Source organism: Mytilus californianus, unplaced genomic scaffold, assembly GCF_021869535.1.
Source record: "Mytilus californianus isolate M0D057914Y unplaced genomic scaffold, xbMytCali1.0.p SCAF_11, whole genome shotgun sequence".
NCBI lineage: Eukaryota > Metazoa > Mollusca > Bivalvia > Mytilida > Mytilidae > Mytilus > Mytilus californianus.
The window spans coordinates 27062107-27072365 of record NW_026262593.1 but is presented as its reverse complement, the minus strand read 5'-3'; the positions used below and the strand labels follow the sequence as shown (position 1 = coordinate 27072365).

General features: G+C 32.1%; 2 long non-coding RNA genes across 2 annotated transcripts; both read left to right on the top strand.

Annotated features, from left to right (window-relative positions):
- Positions 1–1035: 1035 nt before the first annotated feature.
- On the top strand, positions 1036–4130 carry LOC127719838 (uncharacterized). The gene is made up of 3 exons (XR_007990502.1): positions 1036–1242; positions 1835–1934; positions 3818–4130. It is a non-coding gene; the product is annotated as an uncharacterized LOC127719838 (long non-coding RNA).
- A 2445-nt stretch (positions 4131–6575) lies between these two features.
- LOC127719832 (uncharacterized) lies at positions 6576–8836 on the top strand. The gene is made up of 2 exons (XR_007990497.1): positions 6576–7276; positions 8029–8836. It is a non-coding gene; the product is annotated as an uncharacterized LOC127719832 (long non-coding RNA).
- Positions 8837–10259: the final 1423 nt, after the last annotated feature.

Below are 10259 nucleotides of genomic sequence, written 5' to 3'. Positions count from 1 at the left end.
TTTAATTTATGCATACAGTACCTTTAATTAAATTTTTCATCATGTTCAATATTTTGCATTAAAAATATTTTTGATTTCTAATTTTTGAAAATTGGGAAGCTGAAATCATCTCTTTTGTCTTAAAAATTTTGTTTTCAACCGACCCTCATTGTCAATGTCTAGATGTGAGTCAAGATATGAGGCAGACTTAATTGTATCTGTCGTATCCTTAATCTCAAGTTCGATGGGATAGATGCGTTCAACATAGTCACCAAACTTTGAATTATTTAGTGAGAGAACATCATCTATATTGCTGAAAGTAAAGTTAAAGGATAATGCCAACTTCTTTTCTTTCTTCCTCAGAAATTCCTGTATGGATCAGTCTCATAGGAATAAAGGAACAAGTCGGCAAGAAGAGAGGCACAGTCGGTTCCCATGGGAACGCCGATTGTTTGTTGAAAAAGACGTCTTCCAAACGTAACAAATATGTTATCAATCAAGAAATCAAGCATCTTGATAATGTCTGTTTTAGAGAACTTTTTCTCTGAATCAGAGTTATTTTTTACAAAGTAGGATTTATCCCTCTCTAAGACAAGATACTTGTATCTACGTTGACCAAACTTTTTTATGAAAGAAAACAGGACCAACTCTTTCAATATTCTTTAATTTGGAATGGGGAAATGGTGAAGCGTTTTCTCATTTTTTTAAATATTAATGACAAGATCTAAAATTAGGCTATTATGGGAGATTTTGCTGTTTTGATCCAAATGTAAGACAATCGAAGCTCTAATGGCAATATGTAAGACGAATTTCAAACATATAGACATAATGTAATATTATATTTTCTGTAAAGTATCGTTATTAGCTCATTTAAAAAAAAATATTGTCTCATATTTATTACGAGATCCTGTTTAATTTATGCATACAGTACCTTTAATTAAATTTTTCATCATGTTCAATATTTTGCATTAAAAATATTTTTGATTTCTAATTTCAATATTTTCATTAACTACATTTGATGTTTATGTTGTATGCTGTAATTTTATTGTTAAAGACTTGTATTTTTCATGATACAAGGTTTTTACATGTTCAGTGAAAATGTGGTCCAATTATCTTGTCAATGTATTACAGTTTGGAACAATTGAAACCATACACAGTGCATTAGTAGACGAATATCCGAAGTTATTACGAAACAGGAAAACACTTTTCATGAGTGCTATATGTTGTGTTGGTTTCATCTCAGGCATACCGTATATAATGAATGTAAGTAGGTACAGTGAAAAACAACAACAAAGAGGTAATTTTTCAATATCTGAAAAGATGATTTTACTTTCCGTAAAATGTCCATGTGAAAAAAATAAACTGAGAACGTCATGGCCAATAAAAGAAAAAGACAAAAAGACAAACAACAGTATACACAACATATAATTTGAGACTGAGCAACACGAACCCAACCAAAATCGGGGGTGATCTCTGTGGTCCGGAAAGGTATGCAGATCTTGCAGCAAATGGGACACCCGTCGTGTTGTATTTGATTTAAAGAAATGGGAGAAACTGTTCGGTTAGGTTTATAGAAAGTAACCAAACATAAAAGGTGCATATGTATTTGAAAGCATAATTCAATCTTTTGCTATCGATTTGTACTGAATTTGAATATAAGATAATATAGGCTTTTGAACTGTACAGTACTACTTTTATCGCAGATAGAATACCAAGAAGCGTTACGAGGTCCAGCTATCATTTCAATGTTTGATCAAAGTTAACGAGTCTTTACGTATTTATAGTAAAAGAAAAAAAAAACTGATGTATATGTTTTTTGTTTGGAACAGACGCTTTGTATGTTTAAATATTCTAGGGAGGAACTTATATTTTACAAACCGTAGACTGGTATGTTGGATTGATATCTTCAATGATAGCTGCAATAATGGAATGTATTTAGATTGGATGGATGTATGGTAATATTATTTATCGGTAATTTGTGCATTTTTCATTTGATGTGTACTCACTGATAATGTCAGTATCAGTGGACTGGTCGTGATAAAAAAAACATTGGGTCAGTTCGCAATTGACATGTGCGAGTGCATCGCGTAAGGATCTACTTTCCTTTTCATTTTTTTATTTTTCATGATGAACCATATGACAAAAATGATGTGAAATTACATACTACAGTATTAGACACAAATTATAGAAAATAAGTAACACTTGTAAGATCGATCAAGTCATATTCCTGACTTTGGTACAGTCATTTCCTTATCTAAAAAATGGTGGATTAAATCTGGTTTTATAGCTAGCTAAACCTCTCACTTGTATGACAGTCGCATCAAATTCCATTATATTGACAACAATGTGTTTACAGAACAAACACACATGATAAGTAAAAATTTCAAAAATAGGGGTACAGCAGTCAACATTGTGTTACAATTTTAATCACTATAAAACAAACAACCATGCCAACAAAGAAAATCAAAGTGGCATATAGACAAAGCAGATAAGCAAAAATGAAAGACAATAATACAAAAAAATGACCATAACACAATAACACAAGTGCGGGATGTTTAAATACCGAGCCACGCTAAAAGGATATTGCCAAAAATGTACTAAACAGTAAAAGTAAAATTATATACAAATACAAATAAAAGTACTCTTTAACACGTAATTAAGACGATAAACCACGTCAGTACCTAGAATCTATACTTCAAGACAAGCATGTATCATTTGTGATTACTTATCAACCAAGAGTTCCAAATGGTGAAGTTGAAATCATCACTTCGTAAATTTTACGAACGCCATCACGAGTTGGTTGAACGTTATGGAATATCTGTTATACAGATGATATCGGATATGTTCCTTATGTCGTAACTTCAATCCCGTTCCCTATTCCTGAATGTGACCTATTTACCGGGTTTGTAATAACATGAGCAACACGACGGGTGCCACATTTGGATCAGGATCTACTTGCTATTCTGGAGCACCTGAATTAACCCCCAGTTTTTGGTGGGGTTCGTGTTGTTGTTGTACCCCTATTTGTGACATTTTGTTCACTCATCGTTGTCAATATAATGGATTTTGATGCAACTGTCGAACAAGTGAGAGGTTTAGCGCTTTAAAACCAGGTTCAATCCACCATTTTCTACATTTGAAAATGCCTGTATCAAGTCAGGAATATGACATTTGTTGTCCATTCGTTTGATGTGTTTTATCATTTGATTTTACCATTTGATTAGGGACTTTCCGTTTTGAATTTTCCTCAGAGCTCAGTATTTTTGTGATTTTATTTTTTTTTTAGTATCTTGCAATGACCGTTTTTAGAAAAAGGACGACACGTTCTTTGACATAACCCTGGTTCATTAACTTTCTGTTCAGACACTTTTGACGTTAGATAAAGTCTGAGTAGCTATATGCAGGTGAAGTTGGTATATTGCTGCTAAGGTGGGGGAAATTGATAATTTCGAAATTAAAATCGTCTCGTTTGTCATGGATTCTGGTACTGAGATGACCGTTTAAGTCACATTCGAGGTACATGTATAAATCTAAAAATGAGGCGGAGAAAGCCGTGTCTGTTTTTCTTAATTTTCTAGTTCTGGGGTATATATTTATTGAACCAAATAAAAAAAAGTTTGGATTGTTAATTGAAAGAACATCATCAATATATCCGAATATGAAATTAAATGATCAGACTTCTTAAATCTTCTTGTTTCTGACAAGTGTCTAAAGAAATAAAAAAAACTGTAACTCTAAAACACTCAAAAGGGAAGAAAACTTATCAAAGTATTAAAACTTACAACATTTTGTATCAGTTTCTCACTACCTATCAATCAAAGTATCATATTTTTTTCAGAGAATTAAAACTCGGCTTACGTCAAAATCGGACTATGGACCTGCCCTAGAAGTAAACTGTATCAAACCTGTTGAACTTCTTCGGCTTATAACAACTGAACGTTTGGTTAATCAATTGTCTAAGCAGCCGGAAATGTTTGAAGACCAAAAAATATGATTTGAATAAATGTTAGAATCATAGTAATCTTGTGCATTCACCGCTTTTGATTTGTCGGTACCATTTTGGAAAAAATAATGGACATTCATCACCCAAACAGATACAAAAAGATACGAATAACGTATTATTAAAAGACATTTCAAACTATCAATTTTGTACAATCCTATAGGCAATATGTTGCAAAATTAAATTAAACAGATAATAGATCATTCTGTTGTCATATTGGTTAATATTATACATTCATATTTTAAATAAAACTTTGTATAAAAATTGAAAATTAGGTTTCAAGATTTAATATTGATATTCCAGGTTTTACTTTCAACTTTAGGTGTCCAATTCCAATATATGTCAGGTTTTATTGTTCGTTAATAAATTTTGAAATAATAAGAAACTAGGATTTCAAATCCCTCAGGCAAAGTTGACCTTAGATAAATTTGGCTATTGGTCCTTTTTGGTAATAAATCTCTTTACCTATTTAGGTTATTAAACATTCTTGGCTTTCAAATATTCAACTTTGAGCGTTCCTGACGAAGGTAAATCCAGAAAAGGGCTTCGGACGCATGAAATTTATAACGTGTTGTTTTCATTTTTACAGCACTGGGTCGATACCTCTGCTGGTAGACTATCAGTCCCCGAGGGTATCATTACCTCAATAGTCAGTACTTCGGTAGTGACATGATTTATAACAAACCTTTCTAAAATTGTCCGTTCATAAATTTTGAAATAATAAGAAACTTAGGTTTCAACTCTCTAAGGCATTTAGCTCATATAGCTCTTCCACTATTTAGGTTATTATACATTCTTGGCTTTCAAATATTCAACTTTGAACATTCCTGATGACGGTAAATCTAGAAAAGCGCTTCGGACGCATGAAAATTATAACATGTTGTTTTCATTTTTTGATAAATTTCCCCTTTTTGAATTTACCTTGGAGTTCGGTATTTCTGCTAACACATTTTACAAAAAACACAGTTGAGGTAAATATATACTATATGATGGTATATTGTAATGAGTAAAAAACGAAAATGTACGATAAAAAAAAATAAAAATTTCCATTAAAATACATAATCTTTGGACCGAGATGTCAGATCTAAAAACTATTACATTTATAATCGTTGCATGATGTATTATTGAAACCGTAATCATATTGCGGTTATTCCGCCAGAGTAACAGTTTTGAAGAACAAAAATCTTAGGTAAACTACAGTGAATTTCACTCTTCTCACAAGGAGACACTATTAGCTACGATTTAGACAAAAATTTGATTTTTTTTTTTCTATCATTTATACAAGAAATATAAGCAGTCAGTTTGTTCAACTTTGTCAAAATAAGCTCAAAACATAGCTAATGTGGTATAAGCCAGTCAATAATTGAACCTAATGCGACAAATAAAAACATTCATATCGAAGCTGATTTTGTTACTTCTACGATTCAGACTTGGATAAAAACTCATTGAAACGGCGTTTTTTATGTAGGTTATGGTTTTTTTTTTCAATTATGTTGCATTAGTCGAACATTTAAAAATTCCAGAAATTCAAAAGGGCGGCCCAAGACATGTCAATTTTGGATTGACGGTAAATGTTATCAAATAAAAAAAGGTGTTACATAAAGGTTGCATTAGAATGCCCCTTTACCCCTCCTGTGCTTCCAATTGTCTTTGTAGTTAATATTTGCTTTTGTCCGCACTTTATGATACATCCTACGTATTTGCTTTTAATCGTATCAGTCAGCATTATTTTAGTTTTTGGGACATTAAACGTCCAACGAATCGAAAGTTCTATGATATTCCACTAGTGCAGATATAACTTCAAATTATCGGCGTCATCAGGGAAAAAATATTTTTGTACAGTTTTTAACTTAATCGATAAATTAAGGTTATAGCATGCATAATGATGACTATTATCCTTCTTATAATATATATTGCAAGAGCTTGCTCGCCAGCTTATGATACTCAATAATTTATTCAGGACAATATTCACCAATATTTATGCAACAACCCGTTTATTGTAAAGCAAGGCTTGAAAAACTGTGTAATCGTCTTTGGCGATATCAGATTTCTATCCACCATTATATCTCAACAGTCTTTCTGGTATGCGATGATTTGCAGCTTCAGATGTACCAAACTTCCTAAACAGTAGAGACCAAATTTTTACTATCACTCCAAATCTGGTAAAATTTTAAAAAGTGTTTCGCTAGCACGTATCTATAATAAATAATTGTTCACTTTGCATAATGTATAAGTGTAAAAAGATTTTCTGAAGTAAAGTGCTTTAAAAATATACTGATCTGAACCGGTAGATATATCGAATGCTTGCAAAATGGAAAAGCGACCGGACATGTCTTGCTGTGAGTTTTTGCTTTCACTTCAGTATTAAATTTTCAGTTTTGCTGCTTTTTCTATATAAATTTCAAATGGATTGAAGTAATTTAGTGTTTGAAGCTTTGAAATTTCTTTTTATTTTACAAACGTCTGCATAGCCTTAAACACGAGAAAGCCTACTTTCATTTCAAAGATTAACACTATATATCTCTTCAACTGGTCTCAACCCATCAGCAATGCTATGCTGTTTTTTGCAGGAAACGTTTCACATAAAACAATTTAATTGAGTCAAATCGAACAATATACCAATACATATGTGGTATGATTGACAATGAGACAACTTCCCATTAGATACCAAATAGATATCATATGTGACGTACGATGTCACCGGACGGCTCTCAGCAAAAACACGGACAACAAAGCAAACTATAAAAAGACCCCAAAAACGACAAATCAAACGAGGAAACTGACTGCCTGATTTGTGTACAAAACAATACACGAAAAGCAAATATGATATACAGCAACAAACCACAACCACTGAATAGCAAACATCGGTTAAACTTATAATAGCCTTGTAATTATATAATATAAAATTTTTTAGAATGACATCAAAGGTAAAGTTCCCGGGTGTCATCCAAGCCATTTGTAAACAACGCTTTGCATGAGGTACATTCCATTGATATATTTTACTAATTTCTGGCTATTTAAATGAAAAAAATTACCTCACCAATCAAAATCTGAAGGAAATAAACAGTGTTACTATGGAAGATGTAATAGTGATACTAGGTACAGACATCGAGAAGAATTGAAAGATGTGTTTTGATATGGATCAAAGCTTGCGGTTGACCCGATGATGATTTCAACGTGGATAAAACTGAGAGATCTACATATATATGCAGCACGCATTTTGCAGGGAAAAATGGTATTACGGCTAAAAATCCTGATCCAATCCCAACACTTTTACACATATACACAGATGAACAGGTTAGTTTTACATCCCCCTTTTCTTCAACATACATTTTATATATAAGTATCTACATGTAAAGCTTATGAAATTTTAAGATTCACTCAACATTTATTCAGACTGTGGTACGAACTACACATTTTGCTTGTCATTTGTAACAGTGAATGACTTGTCCTGTCCTGTTTAATTGTTTTAATCAAATTTAAAAAATATTTACACACATTTTATTGTATAAAGGTTTGAACGCAAAAGGAAAGCACCTACACTAAGTAGAAAGCCAATAAGTTTTTTTCAAAGAAGGATATTAGATCTGCTGCTGAAGGTTAACCTGACCTGTCTATTGATTTAACTACCCAAAATAATTTTTCTCAGACAACAAATGTAAGTAGTTATATGTTTTATTGAAAAAAAAACATTCATTGAAACACAACCGAAAAAAAACACAAAACATAATTCATGAATTTAATTTTGATTAATTTCAAACGTTTATTACAATAATGCACTTGATATTAATGATGATAATGTCTTCCCTCTGCACACATTTTGTGGCTAGAATATTCAAAAAATAAGTGGCATAATTTATTACATGTAAATATCTACACGTGTAAATTAAATCTTCTCTTTAAACTTTTGTTTCAATTTCAGTTAACAACAATTAATACAGTAACATCAGTTACTAAAGAAAGCAATTAAAATAATAGGAAATTTTTTTTTATGTACATGTACAATATGTAAATTTATTAAATTAGATTAAATATATATTATATTTCAGGAAGGACCATTACCAGCACTTTGTACTGCTACATATGCATCGTCACAAACAGAAAATATAAAGACAAATGACAAAGAAGTGCAAACTATATATATGAAAAAGAAGTTATCAATGCCAAAATCGAAAATATGATTTAATAACCCAAATGAGAAATTGTGAAAGTAGGCAGAATGATCAGCCAAATGAACAAAATGACACCACCCTATAATTAAAGGCAATAAAAAAAATGGTATTCCTCGAACAAAAACCTTTAATTTGCATAGCACCTAACGGGTCAATTGTTTATGTCTCAGACTTATTTGAGGGCTCAATAAGTGACAGAGCAATTGTTGAGCAGAGTGGGTTTTTCGACTATAGCAACCCAGGTGATTTGGTTCTTGCAGATAGGGGATTAACACTTGAAGACCTACTACTCAGACGCCAAGCCTCCTTGAATATACCACTATTTCTAGGAAAAAGAAATGTTACCTCTCAAGAAGAGTTAAAACCAAGATGAATGGCTAAGGCTCGTATACATGTTGAACGTGTCATAGAACGTATGAAAAAAAAATTAAGTTATTGAGTGAATAAATACCTTTGTCATTGTCTCCAATTGCCAATCAATTAGTATTTGTTGCAAGTTGCCTTGTTAATTTTCAAGAACCTTTAGTTAAATGAGAACAAACATACAACATTTTTTACATGTGCATGTATCCATATAAAATATATATAACAATATATGATTTATTTATTGACTTGAAGTATCATTGGTATATTAATGTCCTTTAAACAATTGATTGCCAAATAAACGGATCACCAGATGTAAAAATGGATCTTAATTATTAATTTGATACCAAACAGAAAACAATAAACTTGCGGAAAAGATGGTAAACCGCAAACATGAGGTGCAAAAATGTGTACACCATATCCGGATTTCGACAATTAATGTCTCTTCAGTAATGTTAGGAATCGAAACGGTATTTGGAAGGCCATATAATTAACCTCAATTTGGGATTGACTCTTGAATTTTGAAGAGTCAAAATAGGTTGAACAGATCATATAAACCCGAAGGCAAATATTATACAAGCCCAAACGAAAAAATATAAATACAATTTTAAATTGAAAACAACATTCAAACCTATGATTGCATTGGATAAAAACCGCAATTTTTATACGTGTGCATAAAAAACAAATTTCTTGGTAGAGTCCTGGTCTAAATACAGAACAAACAACATTATTCAAAAGACCAAAAAAGTGAAAAAGTATATTTTAACAGAACGCATTTTATATTGTCATTTCGGGGCCTTGTATAGCTGACTGTGCGGTATGGGCTTTGCTCATTGTTAAAGGCCGTACGGTGAACTATAGTTGTTAATTTCTGTGTCATTTGGTCTCTTGTGGAGAATTGTCTCATTGGCAATCATACCACATCTTCTTTTTTATATTAGCAGGTCGAACAACGGATGTTCTTAAACCCTGCTGACTGCCATGGCGATTGCCAAATAAACGGACCACCAGATGTAAAAATGGATCTTGATTACTAATTTAGTACCAAACAGAATACAATAAACTTGCGGAAAAGATGGTATACCCCAAACATGCGGTGCAAAAATTTGTACACCATATCCGGATTTCGACAATTAATGTCTCTTCAGTGATGTTAGGAATCGAAATGGTATTTGGAAGGCCATATAATTTACCTCAATTTGGGATTGACTCTTGAATTGTGAAGAGTCAAAATAGGATGAACGGATCATATAAACCCGAAGGCAAATATAATACAAACCCCCATTCTCATACAGATATATAAGGCGGATCTTAAACGTTCTGCAAACATAAGGATGCCTTTTGCATTTAAATGTACAACGTCATATGCTATTAAGGATTCGGTAAATTGTAAAAATACAACATCGGATTTATCATCAGCTATCATTTTCTATAAGTATAGTAAATAAGTACATTTTAATCGCAAACGCACAGTGTCACCACCAACACCAAAATTGATTTTATCCCAATATCTCTTTCATAAAGACACATATTTGACCAACTGCCACGTGTATTGCATAAAACAAAATCATGTAATCTATACGAATGAAAGAATGGCCAAAAAGTAACTGTACGTTTGTCCAGAATGTAAACATAAAATAGATAAAACGTAAAAGTATAGCTCGATTTTACCTCAAATTGCAAAAAGGAAATCACTCCAGTCCAAAATTATCCAGTAGGTCCGGTAAGGGCCGATTTTGGCCTCA